General features: G+C 36.6%; 1 long non-coding RNA gene across 2 annotated transcripts in view; it reads left to right on the forward strand.

The window, feature by feature from the left end:
• Positions 1 to 12,464, forward strand: part of LOC132480156 (uncharacterized) — a 424,604-nt gene that overhangs the window by 357,026 nt on the left and 55,114 nt on the right. For both annotated transcript variants that reach the window (XR_009530607.1, XR_009530606.1), the window contains exon 3: positions 1,267 to 1,345. This is a non-coding gene — a long non-coding RNA (uncharacterized LOC132480156). The remainder of the gene's footprint in view (positions 1 to 1,266; positions 1,346 to 12,464) is intronic.

Here is a 12,464-nt window from a genome sequence, read left to right on the forward strand (position 1 = left end):
TTCTCTTATCTTTTGTCAAAGGGGGATAACAAGTTTACAGGGTAGAGGTGAGAACTTTAAACTGTATATCTGTAGCACTAAGAATGGGTATATGATGAGAATTCAATAAGTATAAGAAGCTTTTCAAGTTACAGTACTGATTGCTGTTGTGCTTTATGATTGGTTTTTGATATTATTTTTGTGGTTGTTGTTATTTAGTAGAACAAGAACACAGGTTTTAAAATCAATAAAATCGAGATTTAAATCACTTATTCTCTCTCTGAGCTTGAATTTTCACATTTGTGAAATAATAATGTTGACCTTACAAGATTGTTGTGAGACATAAATGAGCTTTTGTATGCAAACTAATTGGCCTGGTGCCTGTCACAATGGAAGCACACACATTTAGATATTTATATTGATCAATTTTTATATTCATATTTATAAAATATCAGATTAATAATAGTATAGATGTTGTATATAAAGTATATTATTTAAATAATGTATGTTTGCTAGATTCTTGAATTTATCCTTTCCTCTGCAATATTTTGGTTGTTCATTTTGTTTGTTTTCATGGGTGCTTAATGGGCATAATAACTACATAGGAAAGGAAGCAGATCTCAAAAACTAACCTTGATATATATTTCATATTAGAAACTGAACAAAAAAAAGAAAACTTTTTTTTTTAGTCTATTATCTTCTGTCTGTCTGCTTCTATCTCTGTAGAGTCAAGTGCTATTCTTTTCCAAAAGAACACATATCATTGACATCATGATCCAAAACAAATAGCTTTTCTTGAACATTAATTGGAAACTTTGCTGGCAAGAAGATTCCAACATCAAAATGGCCTACAGGCAGAGACATTTCTTTTTTTGTTTCTCTGTTCAACTGTTAAAAATATGGCCTGTCTGATGCATTTGTATCGAGTTTGAAAAAACTATTTTACAATGAGTTATCTGGCCCTTCAGACGGAGGAATTTAACTGCTAAACCATATTCTATTGACAGAGCATAAGTAATTTAGGACGAAATGAGTACCTACAATGGATTGAGCTCAATGTTAGCCCTATAAACACAAAGTATATGTGGTTCATGCCCTAAGAAGATTTTAATATAGTGGAAAAGACTGGTATGTCAAATAGAGGCAATAAAAGCAATGAGTTCAAAAAATAAATAAATATACTGTTATTATGGCGTAAAAAGAACATAATGTTTCTTGGGGGTAGGAAGTCTATTTCCAGAGCAGTTGACTACTGAGACTGACTTTGCCTATATCCTTGTTTCTTAGGTGTGCAAAAGGGAAGAAGAACATTGAATTGATGAGAAGCATCATGAATAAAGATTTGAAACCAACATGAAATGACAAGGTAAGTTTAGGCACCTATAAACATTGTTAATCGCTTGAACTTAGAGTGTTATAGTAAGAAGAGAAATAGGAGGAATTAAGGCTAAAACAAGAATCAGGCACTTGAACAAAAAGCATCTTTGTTTAAGCTGTGGTGACTAGAAGTCAAGGACAATGTTTAAGCAAAGCAAACAACATATTCATACAGGTTTTTGTTGTAGTTTATTTTAAAGTTACATTTCTCTTTTTTTTTAAAAAAAAGCTTTATTGAATTTTTACATAAATAGAAAAAAGAACGCTAAAACTGATATGTAGCTACGAAAGGTTCCAAATAGCCAAAGCAACCTTGATTAAGAAGAACAAAGCTAGAGGTACCACACTTACTGACTTCAAACTATATTACAAACTACAGTAATCAAAACAGTATGATACTCCATTGTATATTCTTGCCTTCTTTGTCATAGATTAATTGAGCATAGGTGCATGGGTTTATTTCTGGGCTATCTATCCTATTCTATTGATCTATATTTCTATTTTTGTGCCAGTACCATACTGTTTTGATGACTTCAGCTTTGTTGTATAGTCTGAAGTCAGGGGGCTTGACTCCTTCAGCTCCGTTTCTCTTTCTCAAGATTGTTGGCTATTCAGGGTCTTCTGTGTTTCCATACAAATTTAATTTTTTTTGTTCTAGTTCTGTGAAAAATTCCATTGGTAATTTGATAGAGATTGCACTGAATCTGTAGACTGTCTTGAGTAGTAGAGTCATTTTGACAATATTGATTCTTCCAATCCAAGAACATGGGTATATCTTTCCATTTGTTTGTGTCATCTTTGATTTCTTTCATCAGCATCTTATTGTTTTCATAGTACAGGGCTTTGCCTCCTTAGGTAGGTATATTCCTAGTTATTTTATTCTTTTTGTTGGCGATGGTAAATGGAATTGTTTCCTTCATTTCTCTTTCTGATATTTTGTTGTTAGTGTATAGGAATGCAACAGATTTCTGTGTATTAATTTTGGATCCTGCAACTTTACTGAATCCATTGATGAGCTCTAGTAGTTTTCTGGTAGTGCCTTTAGAATTTTCTATGTGTAGTATCACATCATCTGCAAACAGTGATAGTTTTACTTCTTCTTTTCCTGGATTTCTTTTATTTCTTTTCTCTGATTGCTGTGACTAGAACTTTCAAAACTCTGCTGGATAAAAGTGGTGAGAGTGTCTTGTTTCTGATCTTAGAGGAAATGCTTTCAGCTTTTCACTGTTGCATATGATGTTAGCTATGAGTTTGTCATTCATGGTCATTATTATGTTGAGGTATGTTCCCCTCTATGCCCACTTGCTGGAGAGTTGGGGTGTTTTTAATCATAAATGAGTGTTGAATAAATGATGCTGGGAAAACTGGACCACTACATGTAAAATAATTAAAGTAGAACTTTCTCTAACACCATACACAAAACTAAACTCAAAATGTATTAAAGACCTAAATGTAAGCTCCTAGAGGAAAACACAGGCAGAACACACTTTGTCATAAATCTCAGCAATATATTTTTAGATCCCTCTCCCAGAATAATGGAAATAAAACCAAAAATAAACAAATGGGACCTAATTAAATTTAAAAGCTTTTGCACAGCAAAGGAACCATGAACAAAACAAAAAGACAACCTACAGCATGGGAGAAAATATTTTCATATGATGTGACCAACAAAGGATTAATCTCCAAAATATACAAACAGCTCATGCAGCTCAATATCAAAACAAACAAACAACCCAATCAAAAAATGTCAGAACACCAAAATAGACATTTCTCCAAAGAAGACATACAGATGGCCAAGAGGCACATGAACAAATGCTCAGCATTGCTAATTAATAGAGAAATGCAAATCAAAACTATAATGAGGTACCACCTCACACCGGTCAAAATGGTCATCATCAAAAAGTCTACAAACAATAAATACTAGAGAGTGCAATGAGAAAAAGGAACCCTCCTACACTGTTGGTGGGAATGTAAATTGGTACAGCAACTATGGAGAACAGTATGGAGATTCCTTAAAAACCTAAAAGTAGAACTACCATATGATCCGGCAGTCCCACTCCTGGGGATATATCCTTAGAAAACCATAATTTGAAAAGATACATGCACCCAACGTTCATTGCAGCACAGTAGCCAAGACATGGAAGCAATCTAAATGTCCACTGACAGATGAATGGATAAAGAAGATGTGGTATATATATGCAATGGAATATTACTCAGCCATAAGAAGAAAGAAATTTTGCCATTGGAAGCAACATGGATGGACCTAGAGCTTATCAAACTAAGTGAAGTAAGCCAGGCAGAGAAAGACAAATATCATATGATATTGCTTATATGTGGAATCTAAAAAAAAATGATACAAATGAACTTATGTACAGAACAGAAATAGACCCACAGATATAGAAAACAAGCTTATGATTACCAAAAGGCAAGGAGAGGGTGGGATAATTTAGGAGTTTGGGATTAACATATACACACTCTATGTGTAAAATAGATAACCAACAAGGAAATACTGTGTAGCACAGGGAACTATACTCAATATTTTGTAATAACCTCTAAGGGAGAAGAATCTGAGAAAGAATATTTGTATATATATACACACACACACACACATATATATATACATACACAAACACATATATATATATATATATATCTGACTCACTTTGCTGTACACCTGAAACTACCACAACATTGTAAATCAACTATGCTTCAATAAAAATAAAAATTCAAAAAAGTATGATACTGGCATAAAAACAGATAAATAGACCAATGTTACAGAATACAGAACATAGAAATAAACCAGCACCTTATCAGTCAACTTATCTTCAACAGGGGTGCCAAAACACACAATGGGGAAAGGATAGTCTCTTCAACAAATGGTGTTAGGAAAACTAGATATCTATATGCAGAAGAATGAAATTGGACCTTTCAAACACCATATACAAAAATCAATGCAAAATGGATTAAATAATTAAACATAAGATGTGAAAGCACAAAACTCCTAGAAGAAAACGTAGGAAAAATTTTTCTTAACATCATTCTTGGCAATAATTTTTTAGATATGATACCAAGAGCATAGGCAACAAAAGTAAAAATGGACAAGTAGGATTATATCAAACTAAAATCTGCTGAGAGAAAAAAAAAACAAATCTACAAAAATGAAAAGGCAGGGACTTCCCTGGTCGTGCAGTGGTTAAGAATCCACCTGCCAATGCAGGGGACATGGATTCGATCCCTGGTCCAGGAAGATCCCACATGCCGCGGAGCAACTAAGCCTGTGCACCACAACTACTGAGCCTGCATTCTAGAGCCTGCGAGCCACAACTACTGAAGCCCGTACACCTAGAGCCCGTGCTCTGCAAAAAGAGAAGCCACCGCAATGAGAAGCCCATGCACCACAACGAAGGGTAGCCCCCACTCACCGCAACTAGAGAAAAGCTCGTGCACAGCAACAAAGACCCAAAACAGCCATAAATAAATAAATAAATTTATTAAGAAATGAAAAAGCAACCTATGAAATGGGAACAAATATTTGCAAACCATATATCCAATGAGGGGTTCATATCCAAAATATATAAGGAACTCATACAACTGAATACCAAAAATACAAATAACCTGATTAAAAAATGGGCAAAAAAATTAAATAGACACTTTCAAATGACTATGAAAAAGTGCTTAACATCTCTACTCATGAGGGAAGTACAAATCAAAACCACAGTGAGTGGGCTTCCCTGGTGGTGCAGTGGTTGAGAGTCCGCCTGCCGATGCAGGGGACACGGGTTCGTGCCCCGGTCCGGGAGGATCCCACATGCCGCGGAGCGACTGGGCCCGTGAGCCATGGCCACTGAGCCTGCGCATCCGGAGCCTGTGCTCTGCAATGGGAGAGGCCACAACAGTGAGAGGCCTGCGTACCGCAAAAAAAAAAAAAAAAAAAAAAATAGAAGTCACAATAGATTATAAATTGAAAAAAAGATTACAAGTACCACATAATGCAGAAGAATAACATATTTTTTAATTAATTAACTTATTGAAACACTTCCATGATACTTTTTGTTCACTAAAGTATTTGGCTGCAATCTTATGGTGGTTTTAGATTATTACGTTTTATAGAGTGAATAGAATGTTAATTTCAGTCTTCTAGCAAGGATTGTTTATTTTTATTCACTTTTCTTGAATTACAAAGTATATTCTTGATAGGGTAAAAACTGTGGTTTGACTAGGCTTCAGTAGAACTAAATCCATTTTTTAAAAAGTTGCACGTGTGTTGGTTGGAGGAATATTCCGCCAAGCTTTAAATTCCAAATCTTTTCTTTTCCTCTTTTATCACATGCTGGTGCTGGGGGATACAGCATGCATTTACATCATGATACCGCCTATCAGTGGTATAAACCTTTGGAAATCCCTTTACTGAGACAGCTAGCAATAACTACCACATACAGAGCAACTGAACCACATAAGCAGATTCTGCTAAATCTACATAGTCCCCCAGCACAGTTTCTAGTTAGCTGGATCCCCAAAATATCCACAGGGCACCTCAACTCTAACCCAAGGGAGAAGTGAGACAATGGTGGGGATTGGGAAGGAAAGAAACAATGGTCTTAGCCTAATTTCTATATATAAGGGAGGTATTCTAGAAGAGATGTATGTTTCGTAGGTCTTGAAGTTTTCATCATATGAGTGAAGCCTTCTTTAAGATAAAGAATACAAAATTATGAATGCAAAGGTGACTACTTGAAGTTAAAATGTCTTACTTTGTAAATTTTATAAAAATATGACCATGTGACTACTGCATTGCCCTCTCTGTAGATAATGGGCACATGCAGATGAAGAGCCCTAAAATATAAGCTTCATTCCCTTTTTGGTAAATGTGTCTGTGCTTAGTACATGGACTTCTCTCAGCAAACATGATTCAGTCATATCTCTCCAAGGCATTGGATAATACATTAGTGGAGACATCCTAGGGTTACAGTGTGGCTGGTATGTTGCCGTTCAGAGGAGGGGTGTGTTGAATCATGGTACTGACTTAAATCCTAAATAGTACTAGATTCTAGACTATGCTGAAGGGAAAATAGAAAGAATAATTATTATCATGCATCTCATAGCAAACTTTTATTGACTGTACACTATGCACCAGACACTATGTCAAGTGCTTGCATGCAGTATGTTATTGGTTGTTTATAAGAGGATATGTATCTGCAGTTCCATTGTATAGGCAAGAATGCTGACATAGACAAATTAAGTAAACTGCCCCAAGGACAAGCTGGGGGGGAACTGGCATTTTTACTGTGGAGATCTGATTCCAATATTGGCATGTTTAGCCACTATATTGTGCTCCTTATGGTTTGTTTGTTTGTTTTACCAATCCTCAGTGCATTGAAGGGGAATATACTCATCTCTCCCCATGATATAGAGGGAAGAACCTAAGACTTAAAATGAAACCAAATTAAATTTAAATCTCCTTTAAATATTATTAATTGAATGAACCAATTACTTTGTTGTTGTCATTGTGGTTTTTTTGCTTCTCATCTGTAGAAGGAGTATCTTCAGGTACCTTCTTTATGACACTTCTTTTGAAGAATGATCCAGATAATGCAGGAGACAACTTTTAGCTCACTGGACAAGTTACGTTTCTGAATTTCAGCTTCTTTTCATAGTAGCTGTTTGGCCTTAAGCAATTCCATTTTTCTTACCTGCACAATGGGATTCCGTTATTGATTTCCACTGAGGAGAGGATAAAATGCAAAGCAAAGGTTAAAGAGGTGTGCCAATTCTAAAGCATAATGCAAAATGTGTGTGACTAATACTTCCCACTGTCTTCTCTAGAAACCATAATTATTACCATATTTTAATTTGATAGAACATATGGCTATTAATTTACAGGTATAAGATATTTGAAAAATCTTGAGCCTGTGTCTATCATTGAGGAGGGCAAGGAGTTAAAAGGAAGTTTGGCTGTTCAGTCAATCTAAACTAAATTCTTGATGGCACAAGTTGTTTCTGATTTGGATGTTCCGTTCCCATTGGATGTGACCATAGAGACTAGGTAAACTACCAGGTCACTTTTTCTGTAATTTTTTCTTTCACAAAGACAGAATGTGCCTGAAGTTCAGAAATAAAATTTTAAAGAGTAGGCAATAAAATAAGTACAACACAGTTGTTTATATAGTAATGTAACTGCATTTCAGACATTTTCTCCAGATTACCCCTTTGTTCTTTATAATGAAGATGACATTTTCTTTGGTGGTACTTTTAAAATGTAGACCATAAAAGCCAAAAAAATAAAAAACAAGAATGGGAATTCTTAAAACAGTGCATTCAAGTGCATTATATTAATCACATTACATGTCTTTACTGCACCTCATTTATTCAATTCATATGTCTTCCCCTGACCTCAATTTACTGTGAAAGCAGTGCCTCTCCCTCCACTTTAATTTGGACCCAGCCCAAATGAAACCATGAAAAAAGGCAGATATGAAAAAAGATAGATGTGGTTTATTATGCTGAGACAGGAAGTAAAAGGACCTCTCAAAGCTTCCAAGTGAGGACATGACATTTTCAGAAGAGTCAAAGAAAAAAAAATTGCAAAGTCACCTTTTCCATTTTTCCACCCATTTAATGTTGGTGCAGTCATAGCTGGTTACAAGAAAAGGCACGGGAAAGTCACACTAGGGAACACTAATTCACTTTGGGTGATTATCAGAAAGCAGTAATGGGGACGTTTCCAAAATGCCAGTTAACACAAGATATTGTCGTGGTAAGATTAATGAGCCTAGGGGAGAAATACCCTTCAAGGAGGCTGACGGTTGCCAAGCGCCCTGACATTTAACCATGTGGCCACAGTCTCTTAAAGTCCTTCATACGCTTGTACTCTACTGTAAGATCAGGAAGGCAAATGAAGACAAGAGCAGAAGTTCATTCTCCTTACGAATTCAGGTTTTTCCTAGTCTAGCTTATGGGTCTCTAATTGCTGCTGTCAGTAATGCTTGGCCTTCTTGCTGATCTTTTGTCCGTCAAGCTCCTCAGGAAAGGTTTTCAGCTCTTCAGAAGCAGGAGATTTCAAAACAACAGATCCTCTCTCCAGCTAAGCACCTTTATCAAGTCTAATGCAGCTTCTAGTTTTCTTCCTACTGCCGCAAGTGTTTAACCTGACTTAATTTTTTTCCAAGCTTACTTATCTGTCCTTTGGCCATTCACTCTTGCATCATCTTTTCCTGCCCTTCCAAACTTGGCATCAGATCAGAATACAGTCTCTTACCTCTTCTTTCCTGTGCTCGTCTAGACAGACAAGCTTATGTATCTTTTTCTCTTTCCTTCCTTCCTTCCTTACCCCCTTCCTCCCTCCCTCCCTCCCTCTCTCTCTGATTAATAAGGGGAAGTATTATAGATACTGTGAAAACTATAATATGACGAAGTGACAAGTATTTCAGAATTATATAAAATTATCACAGTTCTTGTCCTCAGACTGTGATTTCTAACTGCCCTCAGAAATAATAAATGGATATTTCTTTTGACACATGTTCTTAATTTTTTTTTCCCCGTGCTCTGGTCTAACTACATATTTCTCTAGCCTACAATCTAAACACCATGGCGTTTTAATAACCCTTAAAATGAATGTGTTTCATGCAAACAAGCAGCTTGGCACAGAACAAGGTGCTTCCTTACTCAAGTGGTCCATTTGCATAAGTGTTGCGCACTGCAGCTTAGATTTCTTTCACCATTCATTCCACCGCAGAATGACTCTCATCACTCTCCTTTCATCAATTTTCCTCAATTAAGGAAGACTTTCAGGATCTTCAAATTGGTGACTTGGTAGGTCAGCAACTGGAGTATTGCTAGAAGTTGATATCCAAGTCCCTTTTCCCCCAGTTCTAGTGACAGTGTTCCTTCCACCTCTCTCCTTCCCCCTTTCTAATTCTGCCTTCTGCTAGTAGGACTGTCCTTTGCCCTTTGAGGTTTCCACTCCCCACAGTATTTTGCCCCCAGTATAGAAAGTACCCTGTATCCCTGGAGCTATACACTCTGTGAAATCTCTTTGGATGATTTGGTATCCTTCTCAACTCCTTCCTGTATGTCTCTTTCCTTTGCTTGTATGGAATGTAGACTTGTCTGCACAAGTGGCTCCAGTTCAGATATAGGCATTTTTGTCATTACAGAAAAAACAATCTTCATGCACACAAAGATCTCTGGAATGGGGAAGTGAATACCTCTAAGGACCTATTTTCAGGATCCTCCAACATTGTTATTTGTTAGCACCCCCCTCAGCCCTAGCCCCTCAGGGATTATGTCTAAGTATGTCTGTGCCTGCAGGTTCTGCTTTACTCTACGGCTCAGTGAATACCAGAACTGGGACAATAATAATAATAATAATTGGAATTTTTTTAAAATATATTACTCATGTCAGATATTACTAATGCTTTAAAATATTATATCTTTTAATTCCTCTTTTAATTCATCATAGATGAGAAAACTGAGGCTCAGAATTTTGTTAATCTTCCCAAGGTGGCAAGTGAATGAATTGACAGAGCCAGCTTTCAAATTAAGTCTTTCTAATTCTCAAGGTCCTTGTTCTTAACCTTAATGTCAAAGCTGTATTAGAAATGCTTGCCCCACTGCAATGAGGTCTTAAAGGAGAGACCTACATTTTGAACCTACACCTAAAGGGCACTGGGAAAAATATTACTACTGAATGCCCATCAACTAAAGCAGGGCCTGGAACATTGCAGATGCTCCATACATATTTATTGGGTAAATGAAATCTAAGGTAGTCTAATAAAAAAATTGCATTGGAAACAAATGTCGGAAACTTTTAATCTGCTAATGTTTCTCTTAATCCCTTAACAATCAAGTGGTCTCTAGACCAGAAGTATCATGGCTTTTCCTAAAACAAGTTTGTTAGGAATGCAGACTCTGGGGTCTCACCCCAGAAGCAGGAAATCCACATCTGCATTTTAATAAGATCCTCTGGTGATTTGTATGCAAATTAAAGTTGGAGAAGGACTGGCCTAATCTTGGTCATAGTACCTGGAGGCAGAATGTCTGTGAATGTCCCCTTATCTACATTAAAATATATATATGTGTGTGTGTGTGTGTGTATATACATATATATATATATATATATATTTTTTCTCTCTGCTAATTGAGCAGACTCTCTGGGATAAAGACACTGTCATCCAGGACTAGCACCCACATCACAGTCCTTTGTAATTAAAGGTATAGCTGAAAAAGGAGTGTTGTCTTCCTCTGTTCGGTAGAAAATTAGATGTCTGTTCTTTTCGAGGTTTAGGAACTAATCTGCAGTCCTGCCAGGACAGTATTGGAGAACTGTATCATGACAAAGGGTAAACGCTGCATCAATAAGTGATTTCTCTGCCAGTTTTACTCCCTCTCCTCTGCCCCACCAGTAACAAAAAGGGCATTTGCACATACATGTGAGTGATTAGGTATGTTGGAAGAGGAAGGAACTGGTGTAACAAGAAACAAGAAATGTCTCATGCTGTATGAGGTCTTCAGAAAAATTCTCATGAAAAATAAAGAGCCAATAAATAACCAATAAATCTAATATTCTGCTATCTATGTGGCCCCTTTTTTTGTTTATTTATATTACCTGAGAAATTGAGAGGAAATTGGTAAAGAATGTGTGTTTGTTGGTGGGGGTGGTCTTTTGTTAGTTTTCTAATTACATAACTCATAAGCTTAAAAAAAATAATTACTTAAGATGCATTCAGTATCCACACTTTTAAGAAAACAAGTAACAATAATTTCCTTCAGAGTCATCAGTAGAATACACAAAGCTAGTGCGATCTTGGACTGAAGCAAAAGTAGAGAACATTTTCTGTATTAGTGCTCAATTGATAACATCCATAAAATAATATTGCTAGACCTGAAATGTTGAATTCAGTTCTGGCTGTAATACTTTAAAAATATGGGGAAATTGGAATTCGTTTAGTGATGAGGTATCAAGATGACAAAGGTGAAACTGAGAAATGATGGAAGGAACTGAGAATATTTCAGAAGAAGACAGATTCTAAGAGAGATGTTTATCTGGCATATACTATGTAGTGATTAGAGATCCTATGAGTGACCTCACTGTACAGAAAGGCAGTCTGTGGTTGAAAGACATTTGTCTGCAGTAGTTAGAACTACCCTAGAAAGTTTTTGCTACAGAAAATTTCAATGAGAGACTAAACAAATAAGAAGAAGCATACTGCAATACTGGACAGAGGGATGGTCAGGAATTTAATCTCATTCATTTTTTAATATAAATTTATTTATTTGTTTATTTTTGGCTGAGTTGGGTCTTTGTTGCTGCATGCGGGCTTTCTCTAGTTGCGGCGAGCGGGGGCTACTCTTCGTTGTGGTGCGCGGGCTTCTCATTATGGTGGCTTCTCTTGTTGCGAAGCATGGGCTGTAGGCGTGCAGGCTTCAGTAGTTGTGGCTCGTGGGCTCTAAAGCACAGGCTCAGTAGTTGTGGCGCACAGGCTTAGCTGCTCCATGGCATGTGGGATCTTCCCGGACCAGGGCTCGAACACGTGTCCCCTGCATTGGCAGGCGGATTCTTAACCACTGTGCCACCAGGGAAGCCCCTCATTCATTTTTATATCCAGGGCTTGTTATTTAGTCAGTGGATGAGCATGAATTGTATAAATGCAAGCCTGTTATTTCTTGCCTCAACTGGCCCTTGTGTTTGACCCTCCAGTGTCAGTCCTCCCACAAATCTCAGAGATGACCAGAGATAGACTAGTCCTTAGATTTTGCTAATGGATTCAGATGCTTTAACATTTCATCTAGAGGTATACTGTTTCTCAAGTTCAATAATTGTATTACACCACCATGATTTTCACCATGCCTGCATAAAGTCTCTACTTATTTTCCTTTAAACTGACTCCCTTTTTAATGTAAATAAACGTATCTTAAAAGGAAACTTTATAAAACTATGGAAGAGAAATTAACAAGTGTTAATAAAGTGTTAAAGACATGTTAATATAAAACTGGAGACTTCTTTATTAATATAATTAGAATACGTGAGAAAGAAAGAAAAAGGATGTAACTTTCTCAGCTGTTTGATGGCATTTAGTTCTAGTATCCAACCCCCATCTAAAATCATTTTG

Source organism: Mesoplodon densirostris, chromosome 19, assembly GCF_025265405.1.
Source record: "Mesoplodon densirostris isolate mMesDen1 chromosome 19, mMesDen1 primary haplotype, whole genome shotgun sequence".
In the NCBI taxonomy this organism is placed as follows: Eukaryota; Metazoa; Chordata; class Mammalia; order Artiodactyla; family Ziphiidae; genus Mesoplodon; species Mesoplodon densirostris.